The sequence below is a fragment of the Epinephelus moara genome, chromosome 1 (assembly GCF_006386435.1).
Source record: "Epinephelus moara isolate mb chromosome 1, YSFRI_EMoa_1.0, whole genome shotgun sequence".
Classification (NCBI taxonomy): domain Eukaryota; kingdom Metazoa; phylum Chordata; class Actinopteri; order Perciformes; family Serranidae; genus Epinephelus; species Epinephelus moara.
This window is the reverse complement of record NC_065506.1, coordinates 27,123,093-27,139,816: the sequence shown is the minus strand read 5'-3', so window position 1 is coordinate 27,139,816 and position 16,724 is coordinate 27,123,093. Positions and strand designations below refer to the sequence as shown.

The following is a 16,724-nucleotide window of genomic DNA, read 5'->3' as shown; positions in this document are numbered from 1 at the left end:
CCTTCAGGGGGCATCTTCCCCCATCTTTCTCAACAGTTTTTAGTTTTGCTACATAGTTGACAAATAATTGCCTGCATGTACAGCGATGTTCACAGTATGATTTTGTGTGAGCCTCAATGACATTCATTAGTGGCCATTTTGGTAAGGAACCGGAACCAGGGCGAGTGAGACAGGATCCGGAATTCGATGGATGCGCCTTTCCGTCAAAATAAAAGCACCAAGCTAATAAAAATGCGGTGAAACTTTTAATTTAAAGAATATAATTTACAAGAAAAGCCCCAAGCCATTAAGTTAATTTTCTTACACCCCTCATCACCCCAAATCGATGGTGCGCCAGAATTTAAAGTTTTACTTTGGTGAATTTGGTGAATTCCGCATCCGCTCTCTAGACCGGAACCAGAATCCAGACAAAATTCAGAGTGAATAAAAACCAGGCTCTTCACAAGAGCCTGGTGACGCGAGGCTACTGTTCTGTGAATCTCCCTGTGCTTGTTTGTGTTTGTATGGCCCATTTGGTCGTGGTGACGTAAACGCCGGCCGGCCGATCTTCCGGTTACGATATCTGTCAGATGGTGAGCAGACTCCGCCCACCCGGCGCACCCGCACCACAGGCGTACACAGGTGTGCTAACCGTGCCGTAATTAGGGACACATTATATCGCCCTTGCCTTTTGCGACTTACTTTGCGCCCAGATTATGTGCCGTTTAACTAGTGAAAGTGGAGTTAGACACTCCGTAAATGCACCTTAGACCATGCACTGCAGACAGTTGAAACAGGGCCCAGGTGAATCCAGGTGAAACTGATTAAACAGTAATTATCAAACAGCTGTGGTCACTGTCACAATACTGTGAACTGACAGGACTCTTGGAATTGAACTGTCAAGTTAAGTGTCGCACTTCGGCCTGGCAGAAGCTGAATTCATGTTAACATTTGGATACATGTTAGCTGGCCAAGATGGAGGGAGATGCCCCCCCAGTCAACAGGTGCAGTGAGACTAATGCGTGGGACCAGTTCACCACCATGAAGAAGAAAAAAGTGGCCTTTACATCAAATGTGGTGAGTCAGATACATTTTTCTGTCTTTGCTGGTGTCTTTCATGATGATGAAATGTCTCTTTATGGTTTCATGTATGTATTTCACTCCTTGCTTTGTTTTTGGTGATGTTATGGAGGGTTAAGCAACTTCTGTACTGCAGCCTGTTTGTCTGGATACAGATATGTACACTGTTAAAGGGACATTAGTAATGAAATATCATTTGTTGGTTGTTTAGTTTTTTGTTGATCAGTGATTTGTGAATGAGCCTGTATTTTCCAGTCTGTTAACTAGACTACTTTAACTTAGGCCTTGTAGACTGTTTTTTTTTCTCATGCATAGACATAAAGGTGTGTAAGTCATGTGTTTGATACGTGCATTAATAACGTATAAATTTTAAAAGCTGTGGATGTTTTTAGTCTTCTGTCTCTTTCAGTACTGATCTGTATTGTGCTGGAGTTTTGTAGGCTGTATATGTCAATAGGGGTGTCAAAAATATGGCCCGGGGGCCAGAACCGGCCCGCCAAAGGGTCCAATCCGTTCCACTGGATGACCTTGCACACCAAATAGTGATGTATTTGTGAAGGGTAAGAGGTTCCAGGTTTCAGGAGCAAGTTAAGTTAGCAAGTTTTTTCATGTAAAATGCTGTTTCATGTGAAAGGCTTTTCCATCCCGACCAGTTCTTTTCTTTCACTTAAGTTCGGTGTGGTGATGTCATGTTTACTACACAGGGGTGGAAATGTATAGAAAAATGCACATGTAATGACAGTGAGTAGTCAACTGACTGAATGTGGAAAAACTAAGAAATATTGTTGAAATTGCATTTATTCTTCTGGAGACATCAAAGACTGTTTGTCATCTGCTTTGTAATTGGATTAGCGTTTTAAAATGTGCTTCTTTAAACAAAAAAGGGAAAAAAATTGGGGGTTTTGTTATTTATTGGACATTATGCAGTGGTTTTACTGGTCCGGCCCACCTGCGATCTAATCGGACTGTATGTGGCCCGCGAACTAAAATGAATTTGACACCACTGGTTTAAAGGATTAATCTATCAACAGAAAATGAATCCGCAACTATTCCGACAATGGTTTAAGTCAATTTTTCAAGCAACAATGTCAAACATTGCTGGTTCCAGCTGCTCAAGTATTGTGAAGATGTGCTGATATTCTTTACCAACTTTTTGGATGTCGGACAAATGGCTGGACGGAACAAGCAATTTTAAGATATCAACATGGGCTCTGGAGTTATAATGGACACTTTCCATTTTACTGACAAACTGATTAAATGTTTACTTGAGAGAATAATTTGCAGATGAAATTAAACAGTGGTCACAGACTTATTTTTGTATGTTAAATAAGATACAACATGTAAGACATGTATCTGTGATATGTGCATTGTTTCGTTCTTTTAATGTCAACATTTCATATCGAGTTTGCAACTGGACTTTGTTGGTCACATGACACATGGTCTTACCTTTTATACCTTATGTCTTTAGGTGACCCGTCTGACTTGGCTTCTGCACTCGCTAAAAAGAGCGCTTAGTCTCAGAGTTTATGTTTTCAGTGGTTTAAATATGTCAGAACTGTCACACTGCTTCTTCTTTGAATATGACCTCCTGTAATTTAACCTTTGGACCCCAATTTAAAAAAAATTACAGTGCACTTATAAAAACAGTCTCCAAAAAATTAAGAGCCCACATTAAAACATTTGAAAGAAAACACAAAGGTAAAATGAATCTAATGTTTCTAAGTAGGCTCTCTCAGCACTGTTTGGGTTCCCACAGATGTCCAGATGACTGGTTTCCATGACAACACTCCTTTTCACCTCAGAATAGGCCCCACCTTTTGTCGTATCAGGGAGGTTTGCACTTGAGTGTCAAGAGTGCTCTCCTGCCTGCACATATTGATCCGGCAGACATTCCTTATTCTTTATTTGCACACTAGAGTAAAATGAGGACGAGTCTCGCAGCATTTATAATTCGTCCTTGGAGCAACAATCTCGGACAAAGCTTTCATTTTAAGTGTAGTTCTTTTTATGTTTCTAAAAGTGATCCTATAATGGATGTGTGCTTTCTCCGAGTACAAACAAACAATAAGGAATGTCATCAGGAAAAGAAAGAAACTAAGAGGCTGGCTGCTGTATCTGTATTCACAGCTGTGTGTCTCACCACACAGCAAGTAGAGACCTCACTTCAGAGTCTGGACGTATGATCTTTGATGAGGTGTCTTTGATCAGCGCCATGTCTGGAGTTATTTTCTGAGTGATCTAAAAGAGGAAAACCAAACTGCTGTATTAGTGTGGTTCTGTAGCTGGAGTATCTCCTGAGATAGAGTACAATGACTTCTGTGCTTCTCTGTCTGTGGAAAAGTGTGCAACAGCGTAAAACTCTCTGGGAAAGGATTGTGGTTTGGGTGAGGAAGGAGAGGGCTTTGAAAGAAAATTGCATTTTGAGGTTTTATCCATAGCAAGGCTCCATCTGTCTCCTCCATATCTACTTGTACTTGAGTCGCTGTGTTAGACTTTTCTGGACTGTAGAGACCACTGATACAAAGTTTTAAGAGGTTACATTTTGACTTTATGCTCTAATTTTTTACTTGCAGTGCCTCCCTGCTCATTCTAGTGTGTGGTTTGTTAATGGGAATGTTCATTGCAGTTGTTGGTGTGGTAATGCACAGAGACAAAATCAGCTAAAACAATCAAGGGCTCTGTCTCCTCCAGAAAACGCCACCATCTGTCATTGATTCAAATGCTTGAAATCACCTTTATTATGTTTTGCTGCTAAGTGTCTGACCTTAACAGTGGAGATCAGTCGCATCCCAGCTACCTACAGTCGGCATTAGTTTATTATAACTATGAGCATGATTTATTTTTTTCAGGAATTTTCTTCTAATAGTCAAATGTGTTGTTTTTGAAGGCATTAACAAACAGTATATTTCATCTCTTAATTAGATTTAAGGCAGGTGTTCAAGGTTTAAACACCTGCGAAAGATGGCAGCACAGGAAAAGTGATGTCACTCCAGGTTTCAAAGGGTTAAAATGGCCATAGAAATACACAATTTTTACTGTGTTTAATTTGAACTTGTTGGTCAGTTTTACAATGAACATTCTGACCTGACGAGAGACTCATTGTTGAGGTTGAGAAATCCCACGATCCTTTCGTTATAAAGACATTGGGCAAAAAGATATTGCCTGGCGAGTCATAGCTCTGGAGGTTGGCACTTCAGTTGAGAAATCAAGTTTAATTAGGGGCACACATGATTTTAAGCTAATGCAAAGATGGAGGACATACGCATCTTTCAGTAAAAGCAGTAATAACTTTACATGTTGACTAGCTGCAGGTGTGTGCAAGGGGCGGCAAGCTTGGCGGCGACGCCAGTTTGTTTTCAGCTTAACTGGCAATCCTGCGTAGTATACCTTTTACTAAATTCTTAATTAAAAATAAGTGGACTTGCCTCTCAGGAATGTGTTGAGCAATTTAAGAAGCAAACTTTGAAAATTAGGCTTGTCAGGTTGCATTGAACTAGCCAGGCGTGTCCAGACCCAATTCGCAAAACGCGAATGGGTCTGGACACGGAGTGTACAATTCCTCTATTCCCGAGGGACGGTATCAACGGCTGTCACTCAAAGTGCCCCTTCACACAATTGGAAAAACGGAAGTAAGAGTAAGAGTAAACGAAATGTGTGACGTAGGCTAGCACAACGCCACTGTAAACAGACCAGAAACAACAATAGCCACTGGGTTTTCACTGAGCCCCATCTTTTTCCCGATCAACAGAGCCAGTTGGTAAATTAAACTTTTACCAAACCCCGTAGCAAGGACGGCACACACATCGTTTTTTTTCAATAAAAGCTTTCAGTGCTTTTAAAGAAAATATACATTACAAATCGCTCAACACATTTACCATCGCAATTTCAAAATCAGTAGCCATGTTGGTTGTTTATGAAATGCATTCACTCCGCTCCTTGTCCCCCCTATTCTGATGACGTGCCCACCCCAAAGTAATAAACGGTTGTGATTGGCCCGGTAAGCTTTAACCAATGCCAGAATGCGCCTTAATGATTGCGTGTCCAGACTGATCTGCGGAGCGAAATCCAATATGAGCTTGTGAGATCAGAATGGTTTCACCAGGCTAGCATTGAACACCAAACCAAAATAAATCAAGCTGGGTTTGTGTTAATGTTGTGTAGATTGATTTTTTTAACAAGCATTACAAATTGAATTAATCTACATGAATCTCATTCATTCATATTCTAAAACTGTGAATACCATAATACCAGTCAACATGCGTACTATTTGAAATATGAGGCAGTGACAAATTAAGTAAAAGCACAAACCAAATTTGTCATACACACTTGTTGTCAACTTACAGCAGTTATTTGTGTTTAACATGTCTTCTTAATTAGCAAGCAGCAGCTCCATCTTCCCAGCCAATTTATCCAGGAGGAGCAGAGCTTCATGATTATGAGGAGATGCTAAGAATGTGCACATATGTTAATTATACTCAGTAATAAGGGACAAGAGGCCTCCACCCTCCCAGACATGCAGTATACATTTTAAATGTGACCCCACTGCTGTTAAAGAGCTTTCAGCCCTCCTCTCTAAAGACTGAGAGTATTTCTGTATGACTGAATTCTGTTGTGGGCTCCTGTCAGCTGTTTCTAAATGCTAATCAGCATGCCTGTTATTCAGGCCAGACCATCTGTGGAGCTCCACCAGTCACAGCACGGACTTGTACTTGTTGCCTCTTCTACTACTTTGCTGAGCCAGTGAGCACAAAAGAAATTCATTAAAGCTTCAGTCCAGCATGAATTACTTTTTTTTATAATCTGTATGAAAGCTTTCACCCTCTCAGCAGTCATTTTTAACAGTTCTAGTTTTTATACCACGATTTTAATATTAAATTTTAGCTTCAGTGCCTCCGTTTATGTCCCTTACAATGTCTGACCTCCACTGTACTGACTTGTTTCTGTGCAGTTTGTCACTAACAAGTGTTTCACATTCATCTACTGAAGGAGGCGATGTCTCTGCACTTCGCTAAAATCTGAGATTCAAAGCAACAAACTAGATTAGGTATGTCACAAATACGAAAGCCAATCGGCGCCAATTGACGTCTAATACAGGCAACATGTATCACCAGGGGAACAGACTTCGACACAACACCAGCAAAGACACCTGAGTGCGGAGCGGCATTGTCAGAGAGCGAGTTTGCATTGGCACAGTCAGAGTTTGAGTGTTCAGTTTTTGGGTGTAAACTGGACCATTGTGAACACAATATAACATCATAGTATTTATTATTGTATGTTTCACAACCACTCACGCTGTGTCAGCCACTTTCAGTTAGCCGCCAAGCTAACAAACCATATCAGTAAATTAAAGATGCTAACAAAACTTAGTATTCTGATACGTCTGCTGATAGCCGATTTTGATTCACAACAGATTCCTCATCTGAGTTTTGGGTTTCACTGAAGCGCAAACATGTATGGCTGGATCTCTCTAATGTTTCCTCTAATGCTATCGCTACCCATCTTGATGCACACTGCTCTTTCATTGGTCAACGAGTCACCAAACTAGCCCAGGTAGCGCTGTAACGGCGCTGGAGAGTAAAAGCGGAATCTACTGAAGCAGCCCTCAGGATCCAGAATTTCTCAATCTGCTTTTAGAACCTATCAGAGTTTTTACTCTTTATTTAATATTTTATACATTTTATGTTGGAAGACCATAAAGGAGTATTTTTATACACTTTAAAGTTTGTCTGGAGGGGCTCTTTAAACCTGACTCATAATTTTGCAAATAGAGAATTTGGCATGAATACACAGTTTTCCAGTGTCTGCACAAAGTTAATGAGCATTATCTTCACTGAGAGATGTAATTTCACTGATTATCTACAGCGTCTGGGTTAAACCTGCGCACTGCCCTAAGTGGCGCCAATGACGAGGAGGAGCAGATAAGATGAGCAGTGATAGAGCTGACAGTGACTGAACTGATTGACAACCTTTAAACTTTCCTTTCCTGGTGATAATCAGCTTTTACTGTCGCAGTATTAATGTACACTGAATGAGTATATGATCAGCGCCCTGTTGCAAACCCAAACAGATAATAATATGAGTAAAAAAAAACTTATAATCTCACATCTATTTAGTAGTTCATTGTGATAGTGAAAGTGATAATGCTTATTGAAAACTATCAGTTCAGTTCATTTAATTGGGGTCCGGGCAGCTAAGCTGCCAGGACATTATTGTAATCCTAGGTATTCTTCTTCTTTCTTCTTCCGAGGAAATCGGTTCCAGAGGTTGCGGGTTCGAGCCTCAACTGGTGCAGAATCCACATTGTAATGTAATCATCTTCTTGTGCTCCAGCTTATTGCTTAAAATTGCCTGAGCGTGACTCATCACTGTGCAGCATCTTCAGGTCTTTTTTCTGCTAGAAAATCTGCCTTCATGAAAATAAACCAAACTTTGCACAAAGATCCAGTGTCAATACTTCAGTGTGAAACCATCTGAGGCTTCTCACTTTGCACATAGCTCAACTAGTTAAACATCAGTTTTTCACTTATGAAGCAAATCAATCATTGTTAAAATAAATTACCAATATCTCCATGCTGTCTAGATGCAATATGTGTATTTTCAGATTTTTGTTTCGATAACTGAATTTTTTACAGTGGTTTGAAATCTGCTTTTCCATGCATGGACGGCTGCTAAACCTGCACGTCTGGCTTAGTCAGTTTGTGAAGCTACACATGAATTGTCAATGACTAATTAGCTCAGTTAGATAGAAATTGATTCTTAGTCTCAGAGGTTGTGAGTTCAAGCCTCAGCTGATGCAAAAGGCAGATTGTGTTGCTAAATTCCTAAATGTTTTCCAGTTCTTCTGCTTGTTGCTCAGAGTTGCCTAAAAATGCCCGGACCCGACCCATCGCTGCGCAGCAGCTGTAATCTTCTTATTGTCCTTCAAGCAGAGTTTTTCCATCAGGGCACCTTTTTCTAAACTATAAAAACACAAACAATGACACAATATAAGACGTTTGTAAACTACACACTCTGTATAGAATATAGGAAGAAAAAGGTGACTGTGAGAGGCCTTTTGTGGTATATTTGAAATGAGTGTATATATTTCATTTAGAATAAATAAAGATGGTCCCAATGGGCTCATATAGATTTTGGATTTTTGTGTGATTTGTCAGCCTGAAGTTTCTGACAAAGGAAGGTTGCTGCTTACCAACAGTTTTACAGCGATGTTGCTCCATGATGATTTTTGTACATTTACACATTTTCAGGACTCCTGTATCTGTTATCTGACAACGTAAGCTGTAAAGATTAAGAGTCTCTGTGTGTAACGTGACGTTAACAAAACGGGCTTTAATCAGTTTCCAGACATGTGAAAGGACTTTTTATTGAGCTCAGTGATTGTGTGGTTTTCCACGTTTCCAGACACCAGACAGTTGTTTATTTTTTTGTTTGAGAGATCACTGACAGAAAGTAAGTTCCAGTCAATGAGAAAGCAGCATGTTGCAGTGAGTGTTGTGTCTTTAGTACAGTATCTAAACAACCAAAAACAAAACCACACTTGTATTGCAACATTTTTTTGAGAGTGTACAATTTCAATGGTTTGGACTTCAGTCCAATCTGTAAATGTCAGACATGTTTCCTGCTCCCTCCAAACTTTGTTGTCAATCACTATTATTTACTGTTTTGTTTAAAGATCAGTTTTGTGAAAATCAGACGGTTTGGACAAATCTGTAAAATGAGGCCAGGGCCGTGTCCTTCTCTTCATCACTCATTCACTGTTTCCTAAATGACAGACACTTTTATATTGATATATCAGACACTAATAATAATCATCTTTTTTGCGTAGTCACTGTCAGGGACAGAGTTGACAGAAGTGTCAGTATGGGACTATTAAAAGTGACTCAGCCATGGAAACTGTTTTTGCTCCACTGTAATTGTTGAGGGCACTAATGGATAAATGTCACACTCAGAATTCGGACACTCAAATAAAATGTCAGTCAGTCAGTCAGTCAGTCAGTCCTGTGCTATATAGTGATTAGGCAGTGATTTCAGACACTGCCCTGGTGTACACATATTTGGCTTGATTGTCACAGTCCTGTCATGAAAAGGAAAGACTTGGGTGTATTGTAGCCCTTAGTGCTCGACCATCAACATGCACAGATAAGCTGCACCAAGTATTTTTGATGATGTTGCATCGGAACAATGCTACCGGACATAAAACGTGATTAATGTAAACTGAAAACATGTTTACAATTGAAAAATATACCCATAGATAGAGCAGTGTTTGTGTCCGAATGAAGCATTTTCCGATTAAGACGTGGGATATGTCGGTATTACTCAGGTTTAGGCGCATTCTTTGGGCTTGTATACAGCACATTCAGATTATGCATCTTAGGTGGGGTTTTTACTGCAGTTTGTGACACAGAGCCGCTTGCCTCTTTACAGGGAGCTCTGTGCGTTGTCATGGAAACATCGTACACAAACCAACTCTCCAACAGTTTGAAAGACTGGAATAGAAAAAGAAAGTCCCATATTTCTGGTCAGAAGGAGAAACATACCTACATTTCAACATTACGAAAGACTTAGATATTGAGGTATGCACAAATATGTAAACAGACACCTTTTTTTAAGAAGGTGTTTGAAAGAGTGAAAGAGTGAGGTTGTATTTGCAAGGTGGAAGAAGTTACCATCGTGTGCAAGTATGCATGTAAACATAGTCCTTGATGTCAGTAGTTACACCTGTGCATTACCTTCTGACATGACATATCAAAATGCCTTCAGTGGAAAAGGACTATGACTGGTTATTGCAGGGTTTTCTGCAGGGAGTTTTTCAGTGATTGAATTAGCAGATTTAAGACTCTATGTAATGTTTTTGTTGCATCTTCATTGATGCACGTGGATTTTTAGACAGTCGGCAAATATTGCCCAAAGATATTTTAAGATCTTTCTGAGATTTGAAGCCTTTTGTATTGACAATCCTTACTGTATATGTACATAACACAAGTTAAAGGGGTAAATGTCCCTCATTAAATGTACTCATTAAGAACAGCTCCTGTCATATGTAAATGCCCCTTGCATTGGACAGGAGCAACAAAATCACAAACTTGCTGTTTTGATTGTACTCCAGTCTCCGCTGTACAGTGTGTGTGTGTGTGTGTGTGTGTGTGTGTGTGTGTGTGTGTGTGTGTGTGTGTTTCAAAAGGAGAAATGGTGTGACCCACAAAAGTACTGCAACACAATCCATCCCATTGTATGTGAAACCAAACTTTCCCATTAGGTGATAAGGAGAGGGGGGATACAGCGATTGTTCCGAAGAAAAGATCCTGTGATTTTTGCCTGAAGCAGAAAGCATTCATTTTTATTGAGAGGAAGATAATTCAGTGAATTTCACAAACACCTGATCTCATCTTCATGAGTTTTTCTGTAACTGATACACCAAGCACACCCATGAAACCCTCTGTGATGCACGATAAGAGAGTGTCTGTGTGTTGTTGGAGGAGATGGCTGTAATATACATACTTAGAGCTCTCTTTTCATCACTTGTGGGTGTGGCAGCTTTTTCCACAGACGACCTGAAGCTGTTAAACACTTGTAAGATGTTATATGGTGTATCATTCCACTAAAAAACTGAACACAGTGCCACCAAGGGAAGCCAGGCAGGGAGCCATGGAGAGCCAACTGAGAAGAGTTTGTCTAAAAGGGAGTGTAACTAGAGCTCCTTTTGGCAAACTGAATACCCACTGACTTTGATCCAGATTAATTTATCTCCACAACTGTTGTTGGACTGACAAGAAATTTTGCACAGACATTTATGGTCCCTTCAGGAAGAATTTATATGACTTTAGTGATTCCCTGCCTTTTCGTCTAGCATCACCAGGGGTACATCCCAAGTCTCTTATTTTATACTGCTAACTCCTAACTCCTTACTTGAACCGGAAGTCGTTCGAGCTCCGCCATCTTTAAGGCCGTCTCATGTCTCTTATTCCTGCCAGTAAGGTGTTAGCGTTAGGCGTTAGGAGGGATCTGTTAGGTGCGATGAGTAAGGTAACACGAGAGGTTCCTAACAGGAAGTCTTTTTCAGCTTGAGGCCCTGACGTATAAATACCCGCCCCCTTCGTCTGTCTCATTTGAACGAGATGGCGGAGAAATAGCGCAAGTGTACCCGTTACATGCATTCTTTGCAATGAAACGCTGTAATTCACATGCCTATGTGAATACAAAGAGTAACGTTAATGATATTTCGTGCAAGACTGTCATGTTGTAATTAAGTTTATTTCATTCACAACCCGTTGCGGTGTTCAGCAGACTGTCTGTGATGCGTGGCTGTTAAATGTGCAGCTGCTCGAATGATATAACACCACGCACACACATACACAAACACATACACAAACACATTTGCCCATCATTAATTGTCCTGCATGTTATGTGAGTGGAATAATGTTTAATAGGCTGTAGGTAATATTAATTATTAATATTAATATTAATTATTATTATTTCATTAATGTTGTTGTAAGCTACTGTCATTACCGTGTGTCCTGCATCTCTCTCTGTCTCTCTTTCTCTCTCTGTCTCTCTTTCTGTCTCATTGTGTCAAACGGATTACTGTTAATTTATCATGTTGATCTGTTCTGTACGACATCTATTGCACGTCTGTCCGTCCTGGAAGAGGGATCCCTCCTCGTGCTCTTCCTGAGATTTCTACCATTTTTTTCCCCCGTTAAAGGGTTTTTTGCGGAGTTTTTCCTTATCTGCGGGGGGCGGTGTTACGGCTTTGATCAGCGAATATAATGTGACTTGGGATGTACGCCAAACGCTGGCTCCGTTATGCAGCAGATCCAGCTGTGCCGCCCATAGGTGCCGCCGTCACCAGAATAGGACGTCGCTTTACGTGACGCTTCAGAGTAAGGCCGGCTCATGTCTCTTATCAGCAATCCTCGCTCCTCACTCCTAACTCCTGACTCCTGACTCCTTAAATGTTTTCCTAAGTGGGAGGGACTAAACGGTTAGGTAAGGTGGCTAGGTTAGGTGGTTAGCAGTAATTTTAAGGGACTTGGGACGTACCCCAGGTCATAATTTAAATGTGTCTACGAACAAACCAACAACAGTCCCATGAGCCTCAGCTGTGCTTTGCAATTAGCTCAACCATGTTAGCATGCTACAGTTAACATTAGCTCAAAGCACTGCTGTGCATCTGCATAAAGTCACTAGCATGTCTGAAAACTCCTGTTACTGTGAAGACCATTTTCTTAATGTTACTTTTTTGCCCAATTCAGATGCATTGCTGCAAACTGTGGTCCAAGACTGCAAATGTAGTGACGTGGTTATCAAAACGTCAAATGCATTACTTGAACTTTAAATTATTTTGGGTTCACGTTGCACAATTGTCTTCACTTTTTGCACGACTATGACATAGTAAGCACATAGGCACATGGGCATGAATTTCACCTGAGGATTCAGGATTCATAAGCTTGTCCAGAAACATTGTAGGTCCGTCTCCCCCACGTTTAAAGTTGTCGTGCTCAGTGAGGTTGTCGATTGTGTTGAACGTCTTTGCGGAGGCCTGCAAAGGTCAAATTTGTAACACAATGATTCCAAGGTGATGAAATGTTGGAAAAAATATGGAGTACTTTTCTCCTATTTGATGTCTTGAGTGTGGACTTTTTGTTATTTTTGTTGATGATATGAAAAGTTTTGAGAGCACAACACAGTTTTGTTGTATCACCCATTCTCAAAAGCGGGTCTCTCGTTTCTAACAAAGCATCTGAACAATGGAGGAAGACTGTAACCTAGACGTCTAGACATCTTTTGTCGATGAAACGCCCCCCTAGACAGCTGGGATTATGTCGATCACTTTACAGTTTTGTCCACTCCAGTGCTGATAAGTGACCAATTTTCTGCCATGAAAACTTGAAATCTACATTTGAATCTACTGTGACTGTTATACAAGTTGGCCACCTTGCCAAAGGGTGTCCAGGGTTGCCATGGCCAGCCTGATACAATCGCTGGCCTTCTCACAAAAATAATAAAAAGATAACCGGAGGCCTCTTTGCAGTGTTACGTCTGCAGGCTTGCTGCCAGTAAATGTTTTGTTCCTTACAATCTATGTACTCCTTCAAATTAAAGCCGTATATTTGTCTTTTTAAGGAAAAGGACAACTAGCCTGTCGGAAGAACAATGAATCAGAAGTGAATCACACAAAAAACAGCTGATTCCTTGTGAAAGACTTTAAATGGCTCATTCGGATTAAATAGATTAGATATCTACAACACCAGTCATGATGTGTATTTATGAGATTTGGTAAAGAAAAGCCCTAAACACTCTGTCACTCTACTAGTTGTGACTTAGCTCCTCTGATGAAGGTTACTGGAGGGTAATGAGCCCTTTGGTGACAGATCTGGGCTGCATCAGCTCCTACAGGAGGTGACGGGCCTTGAAAACACTCGGAAAGAGGTTGTACAGTATCCCACAGGCGAGGTCCCGGGGTCAGCACCCGGCCTTACAGGATTAACACACCTGCCACCAGCACAATGAGTTCTAATGAGCGCACACTGGCGGCTCCAGTCTGTTAGCAGCAGGCTAAGTACTCTCTGAGTGGCTCACACCTCAGCGCCGGTATTGAAGTCCTGGCTCTCGAGTCAATACCTTCATTAGTGACTTCATGGCAGATCACTCTCTGAGGCCGAACAAAGGAACAACAGGAACACAAAGTGACACATTCCTGGGATTAGAGAACTCCGGCAGGTCGTGCCATTAAAAGAAGTTCTTCTTTTTTCTTGACGTGCGAGGAATTTGCTTTGACAACAGCAAAACTAATAAATTTCAGTGTAATTACTTTGGAGAGTTTGATGTAGTTTGAAGTAGTGTTGACATATTTCAACATATCCGAGTCATTTTTGTGCTTAACACATCTTAAAAGTTGAAAGTTCACATAACACTGGCAGAAAATGGAAAATTTGCTTTGTGTGTTTTGGATATACTGCTGTTTTCTCCAGTACATGATGCTTTATTATTCATAGCTTTCACCATTAGCAGGGTCTCTGAGGTTGTTACTGTCCATTAGCTATGTGACTTAAGAATCACTATTAATTTTAGCTGGTACAAAAGTACAAAATAGTACTTGTGATCATCATTCACTTGCAGATACGACCAAGCCGTTTTGAATCTTCAACCTTGTGGGTTGCTTCAAATTCATCACCAATGCGGCTGACATGGACTTTTTTTTTTTTTCAGACCCATCAGCCACAAATTTTTAGTTAGAATCTGTACTGATTCACTAGTATTTGAAGTACTGGCTTCAGCAGGACCAACAGGTGATTAGTCTGAATTTTTATTTGCAGCCATGTTGGTGTTATGTTGGCTTACCAGTTGCCGTAAATCCTGCTGTAAAACGAGCATTGTTAAATGTTGCAAGAGTGAACAACGCTCACGTTCAAGTTCATGAGTTACAAACTTGTGTGTTCAATTCATTGTTCCCCAAAAACATGAACACAGTCATGCACAACACTGTAGTCAGCTGTCGACATGGAACACTGTTAAGAAAGTTGATTTAAGGCAACAATAAGAACAGCATTTTCATTCAGCCATAACTGTTACAGGTTACTGTTTATTGAGTGTGGATAATCTAATGATTACAATTGAAGCCTCATAGTTTCAGCTGCTGTCTCTCTGTTAGTGCTCACAAACTAAAAAGAATATGACAACTGCCCTCAATTAAGACCCAAAAACAACATGTTTTATTTATAAATCTGTTTTATTCTTAGAAGAAATAAAATGTTAAAAACAAAATGCATTACAACATTTGGCTGCATCCCGGCTGCATCTTTAAAAACTATGTTGGTATTAAATAATGCTGAAAAAATATGGCCCACTATTGAACCTAATGGCTGATCACTGGTATGTGTTAAGGGCAGCACGCTGGTGCAGTGGTTAGCATTGTTGCCTCACATTAAGAGGGTTCCTGGTTCGAACCTAGGGGTGGGGGAGCCTAGACGGGCGTTGCCAGAACCAATTCGCAAAACACAAATGGGTCTCGACACAGAGTGTACATTTCCTCTATTCCCGAGGGGCGGTATCAATGGCTGTCACTCAAAGTTCAGAGTAAATGAAACGTGTGATGTAGGCTAGCACAACGCCACTGTAAACAGACCAGCAAGCAAGTGCAGCGTGCAGCATGCAACGGAGATGAGCTGTGATGATGGCTTGGTCGCTTCCCTGACCTGCTCCTCCATGAGAGCAACTAGCGGAGAAACAACAATAGCCACTGGGTTTTCAGTGAGCCCCATCTTTTTCCTGATCAACGGAGCCAGTTGGTAAATTAAACTTTTACCAAACCCCGTAGGAAGGACGGCAAACACATCCTTTTTTTCAATAAAAGCTTTCAGTGCTTTTAAAGAAAATATACACTCCAGTTCGTTCAACACATTTACCATCGCAGTTTCAAAATCAGCAGCCATGTTGGTTGTTTATGAAATGCATTCACTCCGCTCCTTGTCCCACCTATTCTGATGACGTGCCCGCACCAAAGTAATAAACGGTTGTGATTGGCCCAGTAAGCTTTAACCGATGCCAGAATGCGCCTTAGTGATTGCATGGCCAGACTGATCTGCGGAGCGAAATCCAATATGAGCTTGCGAGATTAGGATGGTTTCACCAGGCTAGGGGGAACCCTTCTGTGCGGAGTTTGCATGGTCTCCCCGTGTCAGAGTGGCTTTTCTGTGGATACTCCGGTGTCCTCCCACGGTCCATGCAGCCATGGAGATTAATTGCTGACTTTAAATTGGCTGTAGGTTTGAATTTGTGCATGAATGGCTGTCTGTCGCTATGTGTTAGTCCTGTGATAGTCTGGTGACCTGTCCAGGGTGTACCCTGCCTCTCACCCAGTGTAGGAAAAATTTAGAAAAAAGTTTGAGTGGCACAAATGTTGTTACCAATTTTGTTGTTTGATGGTCTAAAACAACATTCTCCAGAGTCAGTGTTTGGTGTTTGCTGAACCCATCTACCTCCCCTCGTGCCTACCCTTAGCAGACTTCCATGCTCTTTAAACTATGTACATTGCTCTAATAGAGCATCTAATAATGATGTGGATGGGTTTACATTGAAAGCTTGATGGTCTCTCACAGAGGCTAAACAGTGTCCTGGGAGTGAGACCACGCTGGTATCTAGTTGCATGGTCAGGCTCAAGAATTCTCAGATTTCTCTCAGAAATTGGAGAAACTCAGATGTCTTTCAATTCAGATTAATCCTCGCTGAGCAGTAACCAAGGTTTCTTTCTGCGCTTCCTTTGATTTTGACCTGCTGCTACTAAGATAACTCATTGGAATATTGCCCTAATCAGGTTATAACTGAATTATCAGCCTTTGTGTAAACACAGCACCTGCTGACATGTGAAAATCTCCTCTGAAGAAGATATTCTTCAGGCTGTCTTTTCATCATTTAGATAGATTTGAGGCATGGAGAGAGTCCCACAGCTCTTTATGGAGTTAACTGAGGTGACATAATGATTTAGTGGCCGTGCAGAGACCTCTGGTCTCCTGCTGTTCTCACACCACCACATGAAACCCTTCACTCTGTCCATGAAGAGCTAGGGTAAAGTGTGCTTCCTTCACTGGCTCCTACCTCCCTACTGTTCACCTTCATGACCTCCCAGCAGAAAGAGTCAGATGGCAGCGAAGCTTCAGTAACTTTAA

At 41.0% G+C, this 16,724-nt stretch overlaps 1 long non-coding RNA gene across 1 annotated transcript in view; it reads left to right on the top strand.

Annotated features, from left to right (window-relative positions):
* Nucleotides 1-641: 641 nt before the first annotated feature.
* LOC126404375 (uncharacterized) overlaps nt 642-16,724 on the top strand; it is a 40,592-nt gene continuing 24,509 nt past the window's right edge. Inside the window, exon 1 of the long non-coding RNA XR_007571483.1 lies at nt 642-1,056. This is a non-coding gene — a long non-coding RNA (uncharacterized LOC126404375). The remainder of the gene's footprint in view (nt 1,057-16,724) is intronic.